This window comes from Monopterus albus, unplaced genomic scaffold (genome assembly GCF_001952655.1).
Source record: "Monopterus albus unplaced genomic scaffold, M_albus_1.0 scaffold172.1, whole genome shotgun sequence".
NCBI classification, from domain to species: Eukaryota; Metazoa; Chordata; class Actinopteri; order Synbranchiformes; family Synbranchidae; genus Monopterus; species Monopterus albus.
The window spans coordinates 636,147-646,455 of record NW_018128052.1 but is presented as its reverse complement, the minus strand read 5'-3'; positions in this window follow the sequence as shown (position 1 = coordinate 646,455).

Here is a 10,309-nt window from a genome sequence, read left to right as displayed (position 1 = left end):
GGGCGAGGGGGGGGTGAGAGGATGCAGAAGACAATGAGTGAAAAAAGAAGGGGAAGAGAAAAACTGTCAGGTAGGCAGTGAGAGAAAGGGGGAGACAGAGAAAGACAGGGAGAGCTGTCATCATAAAGACTGACTCATTCCTACTGTTCTGGATATAGCACCGAGCTGAGAGGCACGTAGCTAACGTATGACAGCTCAAGAACAATTACATTCCTTCAAACCAGGATTAGACTCATAATATGTGAGAGAACAGGCCAGTCAGTACAACATTAGACTGACTAGCAGCACATTATTTTACTCCTCAACACATGCTACGAGTGACTGTTTTACATCTTGTCATTTCTACTTGAAAAATAGTTGGGTTTCCAGAAAAGGGAATGATTTTATTATTTGCTGTAGTGCTGAGTTGCAGCATTAAATGTTTAGGATGGTGATAATGTTGTATCTTTGCTACAGCAGTCATGGTTCTTCTGTTAACAGGTCAGTCCAAAGTGCTGCTGTTTAGATGCTGATAGATTTAACCATATGGGAACTTTATGTGTGAACATGTGCATCACACCAGCACTGGTCACATGTATGATTTATATTCTATCACACTCATTGTGCCATTGTGTTTATAGTTTTCCACAGAGGCAGTTAAGGGCCTTCGTTTGGCATGTTCCTCTTCTGTAAGTGCCCCCAGAAAGGACTGGCTGTGAAAGCTGCAGTCAAATAGCTGTAATTATCTACAATCAGTTGACAACCAGGGGCCGGCTGAAAGGCTGCTAGCACACAAACACGGCGGAGAAAGGGAGGCACTGAGGGGCCTTGATGGTAAAATATTTTAGGGAATATAAAGAAAAAGAGAAAGTTTTAAAACCAGGCCGCAAGGTTGTGAAAAACACATATAATTGGGATCACAAATGAAGATACAGCAGAATCAGACTGGAAAATGACAACTGAAGTGACTTGTGCCTCTAAAGCTGTTGTTCTCCTACAAAACCTCATGTTTTTCTCTCCAAAGTTCCTATGTTTTATGACATATCATGGTGTATCCAACGTGCTAAAGTTAGCAAGTCGACTTGCATGAAGTTCTTGAGTTGACAACTTCAGCACATTGGAAACACCATGACCTGAATGACTGAGATGCCACAAAAGACTTCACAATAAAACACAAATGTACAGTACACACACACATATCACATCTGAAAATCCTGTGTAAACATCTATTTACATCTGGTTGTTTTCTAATTCATCGTCTAGAAATTGTGACACTAGCATGTGATCACACTCTCTGATGCAGTTTATAGCCTTTTTAACATTCATTTCAAGCATTTATTATCAAGAGGTTTGTAATGAAATGTCATGTGAAGCCTCCCAAGAGAATCAAGTATATACATAGCTATTGTATTGCCTGATCGTCAGCTGCAGTTGCAGCTTGCCCAGTTGTCCTGAAACTGAAGGTGTGCAAAGTTCCATTTCTGAGCTCTTAAAATGATGGTGAGCAAGGAATCCAAAATCCAAAACTGATCTAAAATTAACAGCCCACATCAATCCACTGTGGAAGAACAGAATGTGAGAGAAAAGATCTTCCTGTTTGACCTTTCAACTAAACTTCTTTTCCAAAGTCAAAAATAGATTTTGAATCTCAAATTCATACTGTACATAATTGAATAGTTGGATTTCATTTAAAAGTTTGAGTCGTGTCTGTTGGATTTGGTTCCTTTACTCAAAATCTATATTTTAACAACCTACTTTTTACATTTGTTTGAATACATTTTAACTTAACCCAGTGTGCTACCCCTACTTTAGGAAAATCTCCTGCTACTCATATTTTGTCATGTCACATGCCCTACTCTAACTTACCAAATCATGCCCTGAAAGCCAGAGAGGATTATATTCTTAATTGCACCGGCTGAACACTGTGTCAGACAGGCAGAAACAAACTGGCTCAGAAGGATGATTGATGAGTAAGAGGAGGACTTAGGATGTTGTCATGCAGCAGATATTCCTCTTAACAGCTGTAATACAAGACTGAGACAGCAATGGAGGATTAAAGGCGACACTTTTGGAAAAGCAAGTGCATGCTCTGTCCATACATCTGGAATTTTCTAGGCTCATGTGTGCATATAACTGACAGAGAAGCGGTGGTAGTGGAGAGAGAGACAGCAAATTACTTCTTTCACACCGCTAAACATCAAACATCCTTACAGATTACAGAATTAACACCAATCAGTCTGAAAACCCCACACCCCTCCTTTCATCTGGATGCGTTAAATTGCTTCATCAGTCTTTGCCAAACAAAGATACCCCTTCCAATCATGTTCTCTCCTCTCTCTCCATCATCCTACCCCACAAATGGAAGCTTTATTTGAAACTGATTAGCAAACATATGAGTTTTAGACACTGGAACGAGTTATTGATTACAGGCTCGCACGTGTACAACCAACATGCATAAGGGGTTAAGAGTCATATGTAGATAAAAAGCATCTCACAATCCACTTAGAAGTGTTGTGTCTCTTCCAGATGTGAACATCATGGTCATTACTGAACAGCAGTGATAAATCACACTTTCTCAGCGCATGAGGTTTCATATTACTCGTCTCCCACTGGCGCACACACCTCTGCCGGAACATTAGGGCCGTGGCAGAAGCTGTGAAGCATTGGCCTGGAACCACTGCCCTGGAGAGAACGGCTCAAAGCCTCACATGAATAGATGGTAATTAATACACATAGCACCCGGGAGACTGCAGTACAATCTCAGGGCAAATTACTCTATCAATAAAGGGTCCAGAGACACAATGAGAGGCAGGGAGGAAGGGGGGGTGGGGGATGGATGGGTACATATTAAGGCCAAGCAACTCTCACTATGAAAGTGAAGTGGATTGTTTCTGAAAACAGAGTCCATCGCTCAACCATGAACAAACAGGAAAGAATCAGTGTTGAGCAAATTTTAAATGGTGAAAATTTAGAGGAAAAGTTACAGAGGAAAAGAAGAGAGAAGGAAAGATAAGAAATTCAACACCTCTCTTATCTTCTCAGCTCTCATCTTCCTTTGATCCCCTGTGTGCTCATCTCATTGTCATGAAACAAGGCTTCGGGATGTTTGGGAGAAAAGAGTGACGGAAGAAAGTGCAATGACTACACAGGATGAAAATATTTTGCTTCAGTCTTTGTCTCAAATCACTTCTTACTCCCTGCCAGAGTCTTTCACCAGCATGTCCCAGTGTTCCTCTGGGTCAGCGTCTCTCTGAATCTCTTTGGACGTTACACCTCTTCTTCCCCCTCCTGCGATGGGAAAACGAGGTACACGTCATCACATTGCTTGGACGTTTGAACATTTATCTGCCTGAAGGCACGGTCTGGATTACAGCAGAGTGCTCTCCCCAGTGGACCCAACAGGCCTCATGCTCATGATCCAGTCAGTTACATGCTGTGGTCTCCAAACAGAGCCGCTTGATGAGATGCAGGGCAGCAGAGAAACACACTAATCTCACAACGGCTCAGAGAGGACATGAAGGCTTTGGTTTGTGATTCAAAGTGAGCAGCACCGAGGTGTATAGCTGAATCCTTGTGGATCCAGTGTCATTTCTCCTCAAACATTAGTTCTACACTGTCAGCACTTCTGAGAGGGAGGATGTTTAACACGCAGGCAGATATCTGAGCTGGAAGGCATGCAGGTTGTCCTGTGAGGCTGTCTGCTAAATGAGGGATGATGCTCCAGTCTCACTTGCTCTCAGGACAGCAGCTGCCGAACAATAATCTTTTAAAAAGCCATTTGAATACTTTTATATAAAACCGCATATAGAGACAAAGTTAATGAAGCAATAAAAAGTTAGAATAATAAAAAAAGAGAGTAAACTATTTATAGGTGACATGGGTTCATTTAAATCTAGGCATACATTTTCTATAGGGAACTGTACTGCCGGGTCAGCACAAAACACCTGTCAGTATGTGTAAACAGAAGGTGATTTAGATTTAACCCACACACAAGGCAAAGGCATAATTTATGCTAAACACTTTTCTTTACTGGCATTCAGTATATTATGCAGAAATACTGTAGTGCAAATTATTCATTTGAACATGCAGCATACAAGCTAAGCCTGCCATATGTATCCGATTAATTTGAAGCGTTGACGCTGCTCTGTAGACAGTTGACTCAGTGAAGCACTCCAGAAAGAGCTGAATGAAACAATTTGACTGTTCCGGAAAATGCAGAATAATCCAGAGAGCATAAATCCTTGTCTACTCATCTCCATCTCTGCTGGCACCAATTTATCCAACAACCAAACACGGTTCACAGTTCACAGATATTGATCATTCGTAGTCTCTAGCATAGTTGAATGTGAAACACTCTGTTCTGTTGTTAAGCCTTTTAGGTCACTGGTCTAAGTCCAAGTCAAGTCCCAAATGTTTTACAAATTGCAAGCCTTTCAGGTTAAAATGCTGACCATTGAAAATGAAACGGCTTTTGATCATTTTGCTATAAAAGTGTGTAGTCCCAAATTAAAGTCCACTTACAGTACTGGCATTTAAGATGACAGTTTTGAAAGTCAAGAACAACTTTTCAGCATAACTTTTAAGCTAACGTGTCAAGTGAACAAAACTCCATTTGCTGAAAAAGACTATGTGACATGTAAGGGAATATCTAGAAAATTTTGGATGGGGTTTTCAGGCTGGGGCACGTCACTGCTGCACAAAGCTTCTTCCCCACTGAGGTGAATCATGCTAAATACCGCATAGCAACAACTGGAGAAATGAATGCACATGTCACGCTGCATGCATGATATAAAATAAAACTAATTTGACCAATATTAAGAACCAGAAAAATGTTAGCTGTATATAAGGCAACAAATTGTCATTGTTTTTCATTTTTCATTCAATGATACTGACAAGCCTCAGTCTGGCAGTGGGTGGCACCAGAGCTGGCCAATCAGATTGTGGGCAAATAAAACAACAAAAATGTTCCCAAAACGTTAAGCACAAATTGAGTTTTCCCCTGTATAAGAACAAGTTTTTTGCTCTTTTAGATGGCCATACTTGAAGCTGGGATAAAAAGCCTGCTGTCCTTTGATGCCAGATGTGATGAATTATACAGTATAACTGGAGATAACATGATGCATATTTTTGCCTCTTAATCCTAGTTGTTGAAGTAGTTGAAAAATGAAGAAAGAAGAAATGATAGATTTTAGTAATCTTTGGAATGTAACAAAATCTGGTTGATGCAGTCCCTTAATCCCCCTATTGTAGGAAAGGAGGTTTTTGACAGTCAGTAAGCTCTAACAAGAATATTATTTGAAGCATACTGAGACCTTTATTCTGAATCTGATTTTCAAATCTCCAGCATCTTTATAAGCTTCATAAAGGCACTGCCCATCTTCCTTCACAATGACTGCAAATCGAAATAAAATTACTTCCAATACTAATTCAAGTCCTGGTAAGTTGAAACCAGTAACTTCCAGACAGACTACAGTTAATACTGCTTCATGTTCCACTATGCTCTGCAGTGAGGGAGATTATAGAGCAGCTCCCACTGGGTCCTGGACAGTCAGTGTGGCCTCTGTGCCCCCATGTTAAGAAAAAAGGGGACAGAAAGCTTCACCCAGGTCAGATCTCGCAGGTGCCTGAATATGAAGGGTAGATGTCCATGAGCACTGTTTGCTCACAGTATTGGGAACAATGTGTCTTCAGGGGGCTTGTGTTGCCCTTGAAACATTCTTTAAAACTTTTATCCAAACGTTTCACTTTTTTACCCTGATGTGCTGAAAATCAGATAGAAGGGTTTGATTTTATCCTGCAGGGCTCAGTTTGATAGTGGCAGACTTGATTTGGAAGCATCCAAATCAAATGTGCTTTCCAATCAGCTATAATTAAAAGAGCCTTTCACACAAATGATGCACTCTAACTAGTCATGACGCCGTATTCCTGAAACTAATAAGTGCTGACAAATCAGCAGGGTGAGAGTGTGCCATTGGTTCATTAAGTCTGCAGATGAGCTCATTATAAGCAAGAATAACACTAAAAGAATATTTGATGCCACTGTAGTGTCTAGTCTGTGTTTTGTGTAGTGGATTATGAGACCCAACAGTATATCAACATATACATGCATAGAATACTGTACACTTTGTAACATGAACAGAGAAACAAGTTCAACAGTTAAAGGCAGTGTGTGGTATTTTGTGAGAACAATATGAACTTAAGTTGAAGGACTGATGCATTGAGGGTTAGAAATTGATATGGGTTATTCATAAAAATAATGATAAGGAAGAGCTTTGAACAAAATGTTTTTGAAAAATGAGGCTTAAAGACTATCACATTTGCTGTTCTGTATTTAAAATTGTAATTCAATAATTCAACCTCACCAGTTAATGAGTTAAGATTAAATATTACATTTTGCTGAGTATTATGTTGTTTGTAATGTATATTTTGTAAATATATTAATTTATATTTATACATTTCTTTTTCTAGTCTGCAGCCACTGCTGTAAGCATTGAGAGGTTCCTAAGAGTGCTTTGAGCTAAATGCTAATGTTATGTCATAATGCTAACATACTAATATTTACCAGGTTTAATATGTGGATTTTCACTATCTTAGTTTAGCATATTAGCATGCTAACATAGGCTAATTAGCAAGATTGTGCCAGTAGCTTATGTGGCCATAAACCAAACTATTAGACAAATTAAAATTTGGATCTGATGTAACATTTGAGATTTAATAGTTCAGACAAATTACAGAGGGAAACATGTCTGAGCCAAATTTCATGGCAATCTATCCAGCAGTTATTGAGACAGTTCAGTATGGCCCAGAGCAGTGGAACAACTGATATTACTATCCACAGAGCTAATTCTGACGAAGAGCAGCACTGCTGACATAAAGTGGTTGTGTTTGTTTTAATGTTCTGTATCATATAATGCAGCTCTGAGCACCATTTGAAAACCTGGCTTTATCAGTCTACCCATGGCAAAGGTTACAAAGCTTCTGTTCAATTCAGAGTGATTACTGACTGAGTATAACAATGTGCAATTCAAAGGAATGAGTCATCAACATCACCACAAGTCTGTTTACCAACACTTCCCCTCCCACATAAAGGTGGCCTGCAACCACCTCAACCTGATATAAAACAATCATTTTTAAATTTGTTTACACAGCTCCTTGTTAGTGGCCTACGAAGGTGAGTTTGCCTCAAAGCTTCATAATAACCACATGCATAATATGAGGATACCTATTTATCTTATTTAGTCAACACGCCTACTGAAGAAAGATGCACTAAGGCAAGAACAAAACAAATATTTTGATTAAAAAAACAATTGCCAAAACAATCATCCGTGTCTAAAGTGCCTGGTGTGGTTGTTGGTCAACTCATAATGTATCAGCCCTTCTGTTCATTGTATCTGAGGGACTGTCCATATGACAGACTGCTTCATATGTAGAGCAGAGCAGCCTGGCAAGTACAGTGGCGCCCTCTGCTGGTAAATGAAGAATCGGTATCCACATGATATTCAAAGCAATTTCAAGGCTGTGTCTTTTGCCTTACTGCTTGGTCCCTGACACAGTGTAAAAGCATTCAAAGTATCTAAAATAGCATCTTTACCTTAAAATCATGGCACGTTTGTCAGGTTTTGCATTAATATGTTGTGTGTTTTTATTGGTTTGCTTGTTTGTTTTTATTTAGAGGAGTGCTGCCCTATTCGTTCAAAATCTGTGGGATTGATGCATTATAACTCCTTGGATACCAAATTTTAATAAGATCTCTCCAACATGGCTGTTGTATAACCTATAGCCCTCTCCTGGAATCTGATAGCTGTATGGGACATAGTAATGACAACCCGCCTAAGTCGACACCTCTGACTGACACTCAGTGCTTTTGGTTTTTTTCATTCTGCAGCACCTGTGCTTGGCTGTCAGACAGTACAGAGCATGACTCTGCTGCCATCTCTGCAGAGGAACAACAGGCTCTGTGACAAAGGTTTCCTGAAGCTGCCCAGGGGACCCTAAATGTCGAGGCAGGTAGGTCTTTATGTTAATCAGGGTCAAAGTTAAGGCTTCACTGTGAAAGAGACTACCCATGAATGTAATGGTAAGATCAAGCCTTTTTCTTTTATTGTATTTATAAGCAGTGTGTATCCATTTGTCTGTCCAGTGGCATTGCTTCATCTATTTATAGTGCTGCTAGGACATTAGCTCAGTGTCTGTTTAGAAATGTCATGCAAACCATAACGGCCTCACAGCATTCATTTGTAAATGTGAAGGTCAAGAAACTGCTTCAGTTTTATTCATAAACTTGAGAAGTTGACCTTTTCCTCATTTTGTGCAGCCAAAACAAAACACTGATTAGAATGGAAATAACTTTTCCTATAGTACAAAGTGAAGACAATTCAACCCACTGGCTCATCTGGTTATTGGAAAGTAACAGCTGGCAAAAAAAGTATTTCTTAAAATACCAGCAATCCACAGGCTGATCTTGCTTCTGGCTACAGCCTGGCTCATATGGAAAGCGTTGTGTAATATGTACATATCAAAAACTTTTTTTTTTTTTTTTTAAACCAAACTAAGTTTTAAGCAATTTCATTATCCTCTGTCTCTCAGGAAAGAAATGGAGGAAAGCTATGAGACATTTGAGGAGGAGTTATGGCCACCAAGAGCAGATCCTCCTCCACACAAGCCTGTTCAACAGACTCAGAGGCCAGGTGCCAACACACACAAACACATACTCAGAATCTGCAATGCCTGCACATAAAGTCCTTCACCCATTGTGCATACATTGTATAACTATAAGCACTTGGGAACAGCAGCACAGTGAAATATGACTCCTGGTCAAAGGCAATGATAATGCAGATCATTTCGCCAGGGTCTGTAATAAGCCTCACTCCCCTCCAAACAGACAAAATCTTTCTTGTGAGGCAGAGCTCCAAAGTCTAAAAACACCAGTCCAGACAAATATAATTTTATAGTCTTTTACTGCCCTTTAGAGGTTGTATCCTATAACAATTCCCTGACTTTTCATCTAATGTCAGAATTAGGTTAGTAACTGTGGTTTGTAATGAAATGTCTCATTATTATTATTATTATTATTACAATTATTAGACACATTACAAGGACTTTTGGTACAAACATTCAAAGTTGTAATAACTTTGTTGTAATAACTGATTTCCTGACTTTTCATCTAGGGCCATCACTAGGCCAAAACTTTACCCAATACTTGGACGAGAAAACATTTACGACCAAATACCTGAAAGATGAATGAAATTCCGATCAGCTAATTAGTGAGTTAGCATGTTAACATGCTAATCTAAAGTTGTGAATATGGTGAACATTATTAGCTTTATTATCTTTGCCTAGTAGGCTGATGTTAGAATTTAGCTCAAAGAAGCACAAGCTCACAGTGACTAGCAGAGTCATTGCTGTGTTATGTCTGTCTGTTATATAAGTGTTGAAACAGAAGCCAACAATAATGCATTAATTTAAATAAAATGAATGTAGATGAATAAATTCCAGTTTGAGGACATGGTTGTATTTGTTGTTTACATAAAATATACATCTGTCTGTTTCAGAAATGTATGCCACTAGGAGAACCACAGAGGTCAGTTGGAAAACAACCAACATGAGCCATTTTTCAATGTTTACATCTCTAGTGTGTCTCTGTAATAATCTCCATGTTTTTCTGCAATAGGAAATGGCTCCAGTTCCACAGCAACCAAGAGAGACTTTAACTGGAGAAGCAGATTTCCCCACAACTAGTGGGTTATTCCTAGCTTTTTTTCAGCCCAGCTTTTAAACTGTTCGACATCTGGGGAAATGTCCTTATTTGCTGTCTTGCCAAGACCAAAGTCAAATCTGTATGGGAAGAAAGAGTCAGCAACTGCTTATCTTAGCTAAACACATGCAGACACAAACTAGTTAAATATCTTAAGCTCTACAAAAGTGAAGCATAAAATGACAGTCTGCTGTTACACATAACCCCCTGTAAAACAGTAAGCTGTTGCTTTTAAACTTTTTTTGAAGAGTCAATAAATGTGGTATTATTGTGCTGTATAGATCATGGATGGCAGACTTTGTTACAGTAAGGTTGGACACAACCAAGCTATCAGTTTCCCCATGTTTCCAGTTTTTATGCTAGGCCAACTGGCTGCAAGCTGTAGTTTTATATTAAGACATGATAGGGGTTACATGTATTGAAATCTAACACTTGCCAAGAAAGTGAAGAGAAACCATTTCCCAAAATGAACTCTTCCTTCCTTTTTGTACGTTATCTGTTTAACCACAAACATGGTCCTTCTTTCTCATCTTACTTCAGCAACTTTACATAAAACTCTGTCCGCCCAAAATCTGA